General features: G+C 38.2%; 1 long non-coding RNA gene across 2 annotated transcripts in view; it reads left to right on the top strand.

Moving 5' to 3' along the window:
• The window catches only part of LOC144637313 (uncharacterized), a 180900-nt gene that overhangs the window by 10861 nt on the left and 154301 nt on the right, over positions 1 to 15738 (top strand). Inside the window, exons 2-3 of one of the 2 annotated variants that reach the window (XR_013567698.1) lie at positions 99 to 207; positions 11846 to 11927. The exons of the other annotated variant lie outside the window; for it this stretch is intronic. This is a non-coding gene — a long non-coding RNA (uncharacterized LOC144637313). Of the gene's footprint in view, positions 1 to 98; positions 208 to 11845; positions 11928 to 15738 lie in introns of those variants that run through there. 2 annotated transcript variants of the gene reach the window in all.

The following is a 15738-nucleotide window of genomic DNA, read 5'->3' as shown; positions in this document are numbered from 1 at the left end:
AAATTGGCTCACTCAGGGTAGCTCGCTCAGGTGGGTAACCCGACTAGCCGGAGCACCCTGTCTCTATGAAAACAGGACAAATCTCTTCTCTTTTACAGGGTCTTGTGATTTTTGTGTCTCACGCGATGTGGTAGGTTGTGGGTACACTGGTTTTCAGTGCGCTGGCTCAAGTCCAATGGGTAAAAGATTCTGCTGTTATAGTTATGGGTAAGAGCAAATACCAAGCTAATTAATGTTGATGCTGTAATGATAACAACTTCGTCAGTAAACTTCTTGCACCATCACTGGCACTCCTAGGTACCGGGGGGGGGGGGGGTTCATCGTACACCAAGCCAAGCCAATTTCCCAAAATGTCTTTAGTTAGCGTAGTTTGTTGGCGAAAGAAATCCCCTTTGCAATCTTAACAGTGTCAAGTGTGTCTGTGATCGATTTGTGACAATGCATAAGTAGGCATTCGGACGATCCTGCTTCATAGTGCTTCTTAGGTTTTTCTTGAGTCGTCGAAGGGCAGAAAATGCACGCTCTGAATTCGCCGATGCCATAGGTCATGTCAAATACAATCTTAACAGCTTGTGGGCCTCTCCTAGTAGCGTTTTGGAAAGAGGAGTTTTGTTGAAAGTTCTACTACGCGATCCTGATGAAACGTTTTGTGAAGAGATCACGGGACTGAATATATGTATTTTGCCAAAGCCATGTTTTGCGGTGCTAATGATATTTTTGGCACAGAAATGTGTGCGTGTGGGAAGTGATTTCGGTCGTATCTGCATTCCCTGCTTCGTCGCCTATGTTTCCATACTTGCAATAATGCAAAAGTGGCAAAATCTTGAGAACCGCGACTTTTTCTGTCCTTTTCTTGCTGCAGTAAGAATTTATGGACGCATAAAACCATTAATATTTAGAACCAACAAGAGCAAATCAATACATACATACATACATACATACATACTTTATTTAACGTGGAAAAAGTACACACTTAGCTGTTAGCTAGTTTTCAGGTGCTCCACGATTTAAAAGTTTAGTATTTACAAAAGTATTTACATCAAAACAAAGGGTATAAAAGTATTTACATCAAACTAGTTTAAAATAAAACAAACAAACAACAACACCATCTAGCTAAATTAAGATTCCTAAAAAATATATATATATATAAATATAAAAATCCTATCTAAAAGCGATAAAATATAATTATTAAACATTGAAATCAGTTTGTCTAATCTTTTTCAAAAAGTCCTTTGATCCTGCCATGGAACGAATATCACGAGGTAGCATGTTCCAGTGCTTTGCTGCAGCATAACGCCACGACTTAAGACCATATCTGGTAGTGTTCACTTTAGGTATGGAAAGATTAAAATTACCGCGAAGATTGTACGCTGTTCTCTTTTCAGTTATAAGATTTTTGAAGCTGGATGGTGCCCTGCCTTGAATAATATTGTTCACAGTCAATAACATATCTTGAGTGCGACGATTTTCTAAGGTTGATTTTGATCCGATACGCCGCAAGAGCGCTTCGTACGACGAGGTCTTGTCGCTGTACACAAATCTCAAGGCCCTCGCATTTGTTCTTTCCAGTTTTTCTATATTTCTTCTTCCACAGTGATACCAAACTTGACTACAATAAGAAAAATAAGGTAAAATAAAAGCTCTATACAAGGATTCCTTCGTATTACAAGGTAGAATGTTCTTTAACCTGCTTAGAGCGTTTATTTGGCTCCCCACCTTGCGACAAATGTCCGCAATGTGTGAATCAAATTTTAGTTTATCATCTAAAGTTATGCCCAGTAATTTTATCTCCTTGGATACTGGAATTTCTTTACCCTCACATTCGATCTTGATGTCGCACTGACTTGCATTTCCTAACACCATGGCGTTATATTTTGTCGGGTTGGCGATCATACCGTTTTGTTTGAACCAAGAGCTGGCATTGAACAGATCTTGGTTAATCATGTTTTCAACTGCGCGGGGACATTCGTTTGAGGCATGTAAATTGGTGTCGTCTGCAAAGCTTAGTAAGCTGCTCTCGTTTATAGCATAGGCCATATCGTTCATAAAAATATTAAAAAGAAGCGGTCCTAATATTGACCCCTGGGGTACACCACTACGAACGACATTCCACGATGAAAAACTGTTTCCCAGTTTGACTCGTTGGTAGCGATGTGAGAGGTAGCTCTGAAGAAGGGACCACGATCTTTCATCCAGTCCGTAAAATCTAAGCTTTTCCAACAGAAGATCGTGAGGGATACAGTCAAATGCCTTGCTAAGGTCCAGTGTAGCAGCACCAATAAAGTGGCTTTGATCAAGTTTTTCTTTCCACTCTTCGGTAAGTGTTAATAGCGCCGCAGAGCAGCCATGAAATTTCCGATACGCGAACGTATAGTCGTGGAAAATGGTATCAAAATACGTACTCATCTGTGTATGGATAATGCGTTCAAACACTTTGTCGAATGCGGGCAGCACGGTGACAGGTCTAAAGTTTGCTTTGTCCAACACGCTGTCCTTTTTGTGTAAAGGTGTAATCTGACCATTCTTCCACCCTTCGGGGACTTCTGCCTTTGCAATAATAGTATTTATAAGATCGCTTAGCGGTTCAGACACTGATGGTGCCGCTGCCTTGACTGCTCGTGGCGGAATCAAATCGTATCCCTGGGCTTTGTTTGTCTTGATGTTGTTGAGTATTTGCTTTACTTCGTGGTGATTTGTAAAACGAAAAGCAAAGTTCTTACTGGCTGTACTGTTCTTAGGTAAGCGAGAGGCATGTGACTGATGTTGGAATGGAGTGTATGAATCGATTATTAACTTATCGGTGATATTTGTAAAATAGTCGTTGAAAATCTCTGCTACTTGAGCTTGATCGATAATCGTTCTGTTGTTTTCCTTTAGAATGATCAAATCGCTTTGCGCACGTTTCTTTGTGTGTAAAAGAGGACGTAGTGACCGCCAAAAAGCCCTGTAATTTCCAGCACGTGAGCAGCACAGATGATCGAAGTGTTTAATAACAGACTTTCGCCTCATGGAGACCACGCGATTTGATTCACACCGCCTATTCCCAGACATGCAGTTGCCCAGATGTATAAATAGGTTATGCAGCCATCCCTGAGGGCCCTGAAAGAAAGATTATAAATCCCATTTGCCAGCCCAAATTTTGCCCAAATCTCATTTTCGAGCCTAGTACTTTGCCGATTTTCGAATCCCAGTCCCTGTTCTACTGTTTATTTGGTTGTCATTCCCAGTTCTCATATCACCCCTTCAGGCCCCTCCTCTTTGATAATATAATAATACTGAACTAATCGTTTTCGCAATGTATTTCCGTCACCTTACACATACAGGGATGGGGAGGTTTAAAACTTTAAAATTAAATTGTAGCTTTTTGTGGCTGCCAACTATTCAAACTGAATCCTGTTTTAAATAGCATCGTGTTTATGTTATATCGCACAAAGATATTTGTTGTGGAAAACACGTTTTGTAAACAAGACTATGAAATTTTATGGATGGTTGCACAATTAAACCGTTTCTAACAATACTTTACTTGTTTTCGTCTTTTCCCATTAGAAACAAAGGTCACATCTGAGTGGTATGCCTCACACGGCCTAATGGTTATTTCATTCTCGTTCTCTTTTCCCAGACGCTGATGGTGGTGACGATGTCTGTCTCCACAAATGAAATGACGGCCTTAACTTGGCAAAAAAATGATTCAAATGATTCATTCATTCATTGATAAAATAAACTCTTAATTAATGGAGTAAATCGCGGGTATCCATAAGGCAAGACTTAATTGTACTCTAACCGAAACAAAAAATAATATCAGAACGGAATAAATAAAGGCTGAATCATTCAAGAACGTTCATTTTGCTTCCAACTGTTTGTATTAATACTAGAAATTAAGCCGAGAATGTAGAAAAGAAACGAAAGTCAAAGGGACACGTTGGAAATATAGGGATGAAGGTCATTGATTTCCACAGGAAAAGTACAAACGTGATGGCAGCAGCGCCTCGTACCAGTGGTAACTAGTCAGCTGAAAAACTTAATAAACCAGGCAACACAGCCAAAATTAATGAAAAGCTGAAAACAGAGAAATAGGACAGTTGCGGGTCCAAAACCCCAGGGTTCTCCTCACATTAAATAACATGGCACCCCATGGAAACCTCTACTGGAGTGTACATCTTCCCTGCCCCTCACCCCACTCCTCCATTACAAAGGTTCGAATTTTCAGAGTAACTGCGAAACGTGCTTCTTCCGTTTTCATAACTGATCTGCGTTAGCTAGGTTCGCCTCAGCTTATATAATCCCAGCAATTCAATGCACTGGAGAACAGCAATAATCAATGCAAAAAAAGATTGTCGTGCCTTGCCTTTATGTTGAAGAAGTTTGATACAGAACTGCTCTTTAATTTTTTTCGTGGTAGATAGGAGCAGGTTTTCAAGCCATATTTAAAGTTAACAAAACTAGCAAGAACTCTTAAAAGGTTTGCACTGTTTGCACGAACGGCAATGGACTTAGCACTCTGTTTGTCAAAGAGCATCAAGTAAAGAAAGATCCTGACGAATTATAGCGCTGAACTTGGACGGACAATTATTCTTTTGGAGGGGGGCGGTTTTGTCTTAAACAAAACTTGCATTCAAAGCAGATAGCATCTTCTGAGCATTCCTTATTACTGATATTTCTTATCCGCGGTAAATTTGTTTATCCTGTAGTTAAATCACCGAAGGAGGAAGAACACAGCACTTTAAAACGTTGGAAAAAGCAAATTTCCAGTTACACTACAAGATCAAAATTTGCATGTGCATTTACAAATTTGAAAGAATGTGGTCGAGTCAGACACAATAGGGGACATTCCTAGCTGAGAGCCTCAGAAAAATATATATTTCTGCATGACCTCTGCTATTTTTCACTGAGAACTTTGCTTAGTTTTTCTTATTTTAATTAATTATCATATGAATGTTATGAGTGAAAACGTTTTGTGAAAGTTTTGTATTTCTAATCTTACCCATGGTGCTACGTGCTTCGCGCGCTGGAGCTTCGCTATAAAGAAAATAACATGAGTAAAAAAATCAGTCTTAAAGAGTTTAAAGGGTAGATAACCGGGGAGCTCCGCTTTTAGGCTTGCCTAAATCTATGTATTAAATTATATTTTAAGGCAGCCATAAACATACCTGCTTCAGTCATCTCTACTTGGAAATATTACAATGGAAATATTACAATTTTCTTGACGGGTAATATGTTGCTATGTGATATAAATCACCTTTCAGAAATTTACCAAAATGATTATTCGACTCAAAACCAATATCGCCAACCTTAAAAAATTGTGATATGCAATCGTGAAACAGTTTTCCAGTTTCCAAATAGTAGGTTTCTTTTCAAATAATTTATTTCTCGCTAAACCCGGTTTCGTTAGAAAAACAACTTTGATCGCCTTTTGTTTCGTGACCTGTAATGGTAAACAATTAGCGCCATGACAACTCAGAGAAAGTATTTTCTTGGAAAGTCACTTTAGTTGTCATAAACTGTCCTTCTCATTTACTAAGTGCTTTTTCCTTGAAACTCAAAAGTCAACAAAAGCTTTTCTGAACTTAACCAATTATCTTTAAATGTAACCATAAACAAACCTCCTTCGCCATCACTACTTGGAACCCAAAAGCAAACAAAGCACTGGATCAATTAGAGGCCTTTTACTCTAATGGAAATAGTACAATTTACTTTACGTGTAATATGTTGCCATGTGATATAAATCACCTTATTAGAAATTTACCAAAGTGATTATTCGACTCAAAACTAATATCGCCACCCTCCAAAAATTGTGATTCGCTGAATCGTGAACCAATTTCCCACTTTTCCAATAGTAGTTTTCATTTCAAACAAATAAATTATTGCTCGTTTAACCCGATTTCGTTAGAAAAACAACATTGCATGATCGCCTTTAATTTCGTGCCTGGTAATAAGAAAACAATTGGCGCCATATGAAGGCACGTTTCGTCTGTTTGTGAGAAAGCATTTTCTTCAAAAGTCACTTTAGTTTTCAATAACTGTCCTTCTCATTTACTATGTGCTTTTAAACAGTCACGTTACGTTTCCTTGAAACTCAAATGTCAACAACAGCTTTCCCTGAATGTAACCAATTATCTTTAAACGTAAAAATAAACAAACCTCCTTCGTCATCCCTACTTGGAACCTAAAAGGAAACAAAGCACTGGATCAGTTACAGACCTTTATTACTCGCTAAACACGGTTTTGTTAGAAAAACAACATTGCATGATCGTCTTTCGTTTCGTGATCTGTAATGGTAAACAATTAGTGCCATGTCATGTGAGACAATTCAGATAAACGTTTCGTCTGCTTTAGAGAAAGTATTTTCCTCAAAAGTTAGTTAAGTTGGCATTAACTGTCCTTTTAATTTACAAAGTGCTTTTAAACAATCACGTTATGAATGCTTGAAGTTAAGATGTCGACAAAAGCTTTCTGAACTTAACTAATGATTTTCTTGCTTCGTCATCATTACTTCGTAGTGCTTGTCAATTTTTTTTTAAATGAAAATTTTCAGCGTTATTTTCGCCTTTTTTTAGCCTTAAATTTGAGTTTCAAAATACAAGAATAACTGCAATGTATTCACACTCTCCATGGCTGCTTTTACTCTTGTTGAAGATTATATGATAAGTGAGAATTTGCAGCTTTTTGAACTCGGCGAAAATTCTATATTTATTAAATATTAAAAAAAGCCTTAGGAAGGTGAATGCAACTAAGCATGCGCTGTTGGTTCGCGTCTTCGCAAGTGTCAATAAAGTGTCAATAAAATGTGAAACAAAGCCATAGTTTCGTGTTCAAAGCGTTGGTACCTGTCTTCACTAGAATCAATAAAAAGTTAAGCGAGGTTTCATGTTCAAAGCGTTGGTTCGCGTCTTTACAAGTATCAATAAAAAGTTAAAATTTCGTATTCAAAGCGTTGGTTTGGGTCTTCACAAGTATCAATAAAAAAGTAGAGCAAAGTTTTGCGTTCAAAGCATGGGCTCGGGAGTCTTTCGGGTCCTCACAAGAATCAATAAAAAGTTTAGCATACTGGAGCCTCTCTCTTTCTCCCTGGATATGAAGTTTGTTTCAGTGGATATGAGTAATTGCTGAATTTACACCATGACAATAAACATAAAAGGGAAAACATTCAAGCGTCGTATTCATGTTCATCAAGTTCCAAAACATTATTGCAAAGGCTACTTTTTAATTTTGATTAAAACAAGAACACGTCCGTAAATATTAAAATAGTTTCCACGCTGAAATAAACTATATGTAAATGTAGAAAACCTTTTAAAAACAACGCAGAGGTGTCTTCCAATTATTTAAAACAACTTTCTATTAAACAAAACTTGATAGTCAAAAAGATAAAATTAAGTTTAACGTGAATTATTTCTGTGATATGGTTGGTTTCATACAAGGTTTTCGTGCCTTAATTTTAAAATAGCTCTCACATATGAAAAATAATTAAAATGGGGACTTAAAAATGGAATAACATTCAGTCCCGGGCTGGGGGATAAGAAATAAAGAAAGGAAAGCAGACAGATATGTTTTTGTAGTCAATGTAACGCTATTAACGCGTAGGAATGCTTTTAGAACAGAGGGCTAGCTCACACAAAAGCATAAATTATATACGAATTCAAATGGGTTTAACTAAGAGCAACTCTGGCCATTTTTAGTCAGTACTTTCCCATCGCGCTGTGATCCTTTACGAGTCCCAAGGGAACGGTAGGAATGATCAGAGTTAAAGAGACCAATAGTCTTATTTCAAATGTGTCAATTGAGCGATGGAGCCGGATTATTTGGAAGTTTTGTTAAATGCTGCTTCGCAATAGTAAAGCTAAAACGCCAATCGACCTGTTTTCGTAGTTTGAAAAAGTCCTATTTTTTCTCTTCAATCACGTTAAGAGCTAGGCTGTAAAATAATACAAAACAAGAATAATGATCGCTTTATATTTAAGATATGTTTATCTAATCAGTGATACCTTGGAACGAGTACAAAAGGGAGTGAGGTTTAGACTTCAGTCACTCCTTTCAGCTGCATTGCATATGTTATGTTTAAAAAACTCCCAAAAACTTGACTGAGACAATGCGGAAATTGAAAGCTTAAATCGTAATCATCGCAAAATAAAAAGCGAGGTAGAGTTTATTGCGTTCAAACATACAATATGCTGAAAATCATTCAAATCATTTTTGATTATATATGATTGCTTTCCAAGTTAGAACATGTAAATTCGGTGAGATATAATTAGCTTCATGTGCCGTGGTTAAATTGTCTGTTATCCTGCGTAACACTTGCCAGGATTACTTTCCAAAAATTTCTAATAATTGAGAACGTTAAGTGAGAAAAGTGCTGTTCAATCTCTAAGACTCGCTACAGGCTCAAAGCGGCCCAACCTTCGACACTGCAATAAAAAAAAAACTCTCGTTCGGTTCAAGAATTCTTACATACGTGGTGAGATGTTTCCATCAGCTGTAACGTATTTCTAGACGGTTAACATTGTATGTTTTTCTTCTTTGCAAAAGCCTCAAATGATGCTTATTTATGTATTCCGAACGCGTTACCTCTCAAGTAAGGCGAGCGCGTGCTCTAACCAAACAAGTGATGGCCACCTTTTTAAAAAAATATCAAGTGTACGTAACGTTCGCCTGGATAGAGCAACGGGCGTGAAAAAATGTCACATTTTTCAGTAAACTTTGATCTGCCGAAAAAAATGGGGCTATATGTTATAATTCTTTTATTCCATACGGACCATTCAAGTTGAACATTATTGGGTAACATACCAAAGATGGATAAGAACAGGACCCCGTGTAAGGATTGAATCAATCATCAGGAAGAGGTATAAGAGCCATGTTCTATTTAATTGCAGGACACATTTCAATAAAATTTCAATTCAGTTTCTTTTTGTTTACCGTCTAAGGTGCAAAATACTCGGATGCTGTTTTTGCATTTTTTTCCCCATAACATAATTTAGTGACTTTATAATCATACTGATTGTTTTTCTGTTACAGCAAAACAGTTTCTCAGTTTCCAAATAGTAGGTATCTTTTCAAATAATGTATTTCTCGCTAAACCCGGTTTCGTTAGAAAAACAACATTGATCGCCTTTTCTTTCGTGACTTGTAATGGTAAACAATTAGCGCCATGTCATGTGAGACAATTCAGATAAACGTTTCGTTTCACTTTAGTTGTCATTAACTGTCCTTCTCATTTACTAAGTACCTTTTTCCTTGAAACTCAAAAGCCAGCAAAAGCTTTTCTGAACTTAACCGATTATCTTTAAATGTAACCATAAACAAAACTTTTTTGCATTTTTTTCCCCCGTAACATAATTCAGTGATTTTATAATCATACTGATTGTTTTTCTGTTACAGCGAAACAATGTTTTATTTTTGTCTGCTGCTGATCATTCTGGGAACCATTACCGTGCAGGGTGCAAGCCTAGGAAACCAACAGCACAACCCCCTGCATGTTCGTGCCTGTGAGTGGTCCTTTTTTTCAACCTTTCGTTGTTAAATTTTATTCTTTTAACTATTCTATTTTATTCTTTTAACCTACTTGCGAATATGAAAGGAAAATGGGTTTTGTAAAGTATCTCTTCAGTTTAATTCCATTAAGAGAATAAAACTACAACTTCAAGATGGCGGTTTTCTGAACCCACACACCAAAACGAGGCTTGCGTAATCAACTGGCTAAGCGCGCCAAATGATGCACATACATTACTGACAGGTTTCAGTGTGATTCTTCTATGTTAAGGGCCTGTTTACAGTCCAGCCTTCCTGGAGCTATTATGTTTTTATGTCCAGCTCTTAGAAATTTTCTGCGTAGTTTTTCTAGAGGTTTCAACAGTCTTTAGCCGCCAAACTAAAATTATTTTTTTTGTTGGGTGGATTAGCATAATCCTTTTACGAAAACATCGAATTAATTACCTTTTGTTCAAATAAATAATTTCCGGTCGATAGAAAAAAACTAATTTTGGTTAAATGGCGCAGTTTGGGCTTAAAATGTATACATACAGAACACAGGTTTAGTCTTTTCCCGGTTTTCATCCCTGGGATGCATGACATCTCCCGGGGATAGCCCTGACATAACTGTTAACATGGCAAAAAGGTAGCCAGCCTAGAAGGGTGCCACAGGCAAGCAGATAGGGTGCCTTGGTTAGGCGGTCTACCTTGTCTAGCATGTAAACGCTTCAACGAGTTTTGAAAGGAATTGTATGAAAAATTGGCTTGCTCAAGGTTACTCGCATAGGTGGGTAACCCGGTTAGCCGGAGCACCCTCCCTCCATAAAAATAGGGTAACAAGTGACAAACTGCTCTTCTTTTTTACAGGGTCTTGTGATTATTGTGTCCGACGCCAGGGGTCTGTTTATTGCGGGTTCGACGGTCGTCCGTGCTATCGCTCAGGCTGTTCATCTCAAGAAACATGCTGCTGTAATAGTTATAATGGGTAAGAAATGAGCAAATATCAAGCTAATTAATGTCGATGCTGTAATGATAACAACTTCGTCACTAAACATCTTGCATCATCACTGACACTCATTCGCTAAATAGTTAACACTTTTGTCCCTTGCCGGTCTCTTTTCTTTTAATCCGCCAATAATATAATTGCCGATGTTTTGCCTTTCCCAGAGGCTGCGGAGCATTTTGAAACGTGGGGGAGGGGGGCTCATCGTACACCAAGCCAAGCAAATTTCCCAAAATGTCTTTAGTTAGCGTAGTTCGTTGGCAAAAGCAATCTTAACAGTGTTGAGTGTGTCCGTGATCGATTTGTGACAATGCATAAGGAGGCATTCGGACGATCCTGCTTCATAGTGCTTCTTAGGTTGTTCTTTAGTCGTCGAAGGGCAGAAAATGCACGCTCTGAAGTCGCCGATGGCACAGGTAATGTCACATACAATCTTAAAAGCTGGAAAGAGGACTTTTGTTGAAAGTCCTACTACGCGATCCTGGTGAAAACATTTGTGAAGAGATCACCAGACTGAATATATGTATCTTGCCAAAGCAATGTCTCGCTGTGCTTATGATATTTTTAGCACAGAAATATGTACCTGCGTGAGGTGGTTAGAGGCGGGAGGGTACTGAGCCCCCCAAAAACGTTCGTTTGGGTCGTCTCTGCCTTCTCTGCTCCGCCGCCTATGTTTCCAAACTTGCAATAATGCAAAAGTGGCACAATCCTGACTTTCTATCCTTTTCTCGCTGCAATAAGAACTTATGGACGCAAGAATCCACTGCATTAATATGTACAATCAACAGGAGCTGATCAGCTATCAGTGAATCACACCGCCTAATCCCACACATGCAATTGAACAGATGCATAAATAAGTTATCCAGCCATCCCTGAGGACCCTGAAAGGGAGGTTATAAAGCCCATTTGCCAGCCCAAATTTTGCCCAAATCTCATTTCCCAGCCTAGTACGTTGCCGATTTTCCAAATCCCAGTCCCTGTTCTACTGTTTATTTGGTTGTGATTCCCAGTTCTCATATCACCCCTTCTGGCCCCCCTCTTTGATAATATAATAATACTGATCATATCGTTTTCGCAATGTGTTTCAATCACCTTATACAACAAAGGGTGTGGAGGTTTAAAATTGCATTCTTTTGTGGCTGCCAACTATTCGAACTGAATGCCATTTTAAATAGCATGATAATCGTGTTTATGTTATCATACAAAAATATTTGATGTGAAAAACACGTTTTGCAAACAATTCTATGACATTCTATGGATGATTGCACAATTAAAACCGCTTCTAACAATACTTTACATGTTTTTATTTCTTCTCCTTGGAAACATAAGTTACATCTGAGTGGTATGCTTCATGGTTATTTCATTCTCTTTCTCTTTTCCCAGGCGCTGATGGTGGTGATGAGGTCTGTCTCCACAAATGAAACGACGGCCTTAACTGATTCAAATGATTCACTCATTCATTGATTGATAAAATAAAATAAACGCTAAAGCAATGGAGTTAATCGCGGGTATCCATAAGGAAGGACTTAATTGTAACCTTACCGAAACAAAAAATAATGTCAGAACGAAATAAATAAAGGCTGAATCATTAAAGAATGTTCCTTTTGCTTCCACTTAGCATTAATTAAACTGAGAATGTGAAAAAGAAAAGAACGTCAAAGGGGCACGATGGGAATCTAGGGATGAAGGTCATTGATTTCCACAGAAAAAGTACAAACGTGATGGCAGCAGTGCGTCGTACCAGTGGTAACTAGTCAGTTGAAAAACGTAAAAAAAGTAGCATCAAGGAGAGCAACACGTAAAAATTAAGACAAAGCTGAAAACGGAGGAATGGGACAGTTGCACGCTGACCACCCAAGGGTTCAATCTCCTCACAAGAACATTGTACCCCGTGGAAACCTCTAATGGCGCGCACATCTTCCCTCCTCCCACACCCACACCCCCACCGCACGCTATTATAAAAGATCGAATTTTCAGAATAACTGCTACACGTGTTTCTTTCGTTTTCATAACTGCTCTTCCGAATTGGTTCAGTTCGCCCCCCGCTCAGATGCGGAGTAGCTTATATAGTACCAGCAGTTCTAAGCACTGGAGAACAACAATAATCAATGCAAAAAAAATTATCGTGCCTTGCCTTTATGTTGAAGAAGTTTGACACAGAACTGCTCGTTAAATTTCTTTGTGGGAGATACGGGCAGGTTTTCGAGCCATTTTAATAACGTTTACAGAACTAGCAAGAACTTTTAAACGGTTGTCACTGTTTGCACGATCGGCAATCGACTTTGCACTCTTCTTTTCAAAGAGCATCAAGTAAAGAAAGATCCAGAAGAATTATAGAGCTGGACTAAGAGGACCTTTATATATATTGCCTCACTTCCGCTCAAAGGATTTTTTTAGGGACGGATCAATATTTTTTTGGAGAGGGGGGAATCAAAATGTTTTCAACATAAACTGTATTTTTAGCGTCATTGTCTGTGCAAACTATTTTTTGCGGCTGCATCTTCCTGCAGACAACGTTTTTGATGTCTGCAAATAATTTTGGGGGGGCTTTTTTGCTTTTGCAAACAATTTTTGTCAGGATTTTTGGTTCCCCTCTTTCCCCTCCAAAAAGTAATGGTCCGTCCCTTAGGGCATCATGATGATAAGTCAAAATATGCTGACTTTGGAAATTTAACGCAAAGATATCAGCAAAAATTTGCACTGGGTTCCCCTACGTCTGAATGGAATTTTATCATATTATTACTGAATAACAAGTAATAATACCGGCACCTTACAAACAACTTATTCACTACGTACCGACAAACGGACCGCAAACTGAACGAATGGATACAGTTTTTTTGGAACCATACCGAACATTTTCATACAGCTTTCCAGAAGTCTTTTTTTTCACCGGATTGATTTGAAAATTACAGCAGTTGTTGCTCTTGGATTGAAGTTTGGTGTAGTAATTTTTTTATGAAAATAGATGTTATCATGAACGATAAACAGAAAAGCAAGAAATCTGTAAAACACGAATTATGCGCGATCTAGATTTAAATATGTTAGAGTTTAAAAAATTATGTATGTTTGATTTAGAATTAACGACAAAACATAACAAACCGTAGTTTTTGTATAATAATAGTAAATGGGCCGAGAGATGCAAATTATTTGGGCCATGTGCTGAATGAGTACTGGAAGAAAGGGCCAGACCTACTCAACAACATACTATTTTTTTTTGACGGTTTTATTTTCAATGTTGTTACAAATATCGAGTAATACCTATACTACTATTACATATTTACTATTACATCAATACCAGTACTAATACAGTTTACAGTCTTATATGTGTTACAGGTTTATCATAATTAATAATTGTTAAAAGTAAATTACAGATTCTGATTGCAAACAACTAATACTAGCAGTCCTCATAAGGTTCAGGGAATATGAAGTACCCTTTATCGGCGACATTTAAAAGACGTATCACACAGTTGCAACAAAAGTATAAGATCAGCACATGCATTGCTTCCTATGGCGCGACATGGAGATTACAAGAGAACCAGATACGTAATACAGAGAGTGTCGTTTGGCGACAAGCCATCAGGCGCGATAATAACCATGGCATAGCATTGAGGGAAGACCGCTGAAATGGGAAAGGATCGATTTCCAGAAGCCGCCTAAGTGATACAAAATAACACATACATGGATGATATCATCGAAAACGAAAAAAGGCAATTCAGCTTACAGGCAATATAGAGAAGTCGTTGGACAAAGGAGGGTTTAACATAAGTTAAAGGAGTTGACCTAGTACCTACTCTGGTGATCGATCAAGCAGAGATAAAAGAAAGATAGCAGTGAAACCTTCTGCCAAGACAATTTTCAGTTTAAAGTCAAACTGAGTTTACCCCAAGAGAAAAATACACGACTCCTGCATAAAAATACATGACATGACTCCTGCAGACATTCGCCCCATGTACTGCGTTTCAGACACCTCGACTTAACGTATGAGTTTGTCTTAAATCAACAGCATACACGATCCTCTTGGACTTACCGGTCTGTAGACGGTAAGAGCCAAAATACTTATGAGGCAGTTATGGTCAAGTTAACCAAAACTGGATTAGGACGACCTATAGGAGGACCTGATGTTATGACCTTATGACGACCTGATGTTTTTCGATGACTTGCCTGAAATGGAAAAATGGCTCGTTTCTTCTGCTCGAGGGCTCGCGCCTTCGGCACTCGCGTCGCTGCCCCCGAAGCGCATACGTTGCCCCCGAAGAGAGCGCCAACCACCGGTTTCAAAATGTGTATTTATTTGGGAAGACACAACAGCGACAAGACAAGATCACAGTGAAATTACAAGTTATTTAATAGTTAATAATATATAACCGATGCTCGTCTTCAGTGTTTTCTTTTTCCCATCTGATCGTTTAGTTGGAGCCCATCAGTGATTGTTGTGTCTTATGATCGTTTAAATAGGGATTGTTGTGCTTTCGCGCGCATTTATTTAATTTACGGCGGAATATTTGTTTTACGAACAAATTTCAGCTATCAAGGGCAACTATTAGTCGGAGAACCAATCCGATTCGTTTCTACAAATTAACAATAACCAAAATCAGGAAGAGCGTTGCACATCGTCATTGTACTGAAATTCATCGCTTCAAGATGCTCGAGATACATGACTGATAATTTTTTGGGGGGGGGGTGGGGGAGAGATTTGCTTGCTTCAGAGAAGTAATCGGGTCTGTCTAAAACAGCAACAAGTTTTTATTATTCATATTCTGCCAAGCACAATTTTAAAATTGTCCGTGTAAAAGTATAATGGACATTTGATCTTACAACGGATCTTACAAGTTTTAAACTGTTTTTAAAACTATCGTTACAGTGGACATGTTTGGTAATCGGCTACTACAAACATCCAATAAATTTTTCTGGAAACAATTTTTAGAGATGGTTTGACAAATTTTCAATTTTGGATATTTAAAAAACCACTCCACCGCCGAATGCTCGGCGACAACTCTCAACCAGGCCCCCTATCCACTGTACCACGCTCCACCAAGTAAAGTATTGACATTCACATTCACATCAAGGCTGTGAGGAGTTTTATTTCGATCCAACACGTCCACATTAGAAGTTTAAAGAAGTTATTTATTAATTGTTTTTGTACGCATTACTATTCTGTGAAATCCATGACTGCATTAAGCCAACAATCAATCACAAGTCCGCAAACTGTTCAAGCACGACTACAATTCACTTAACCTTGCAGGAGTTATAATCCACTTATGGTAACTTTACAGTAT

The sequence above is a fragment of the Oculina patagonica genome, chromosome 13, assembly GCF_052425735.1.
Source record: "Oculina patagonica isolate OP01 chromosome 13, crgOcupat, whole genome shotgun sequence".
Lineage (NCBI taxonomy): Eukaryota > Metazoa > Cnidaria > Anthozoa > Scleractinia > Oculinidae > Oculina > Oculina patagonica.
The sequence above is the reverse complement of the archived record's forward strand: the minus strand, read 5'-3'. Positions and strand labels throughout refer to the sequence as shown.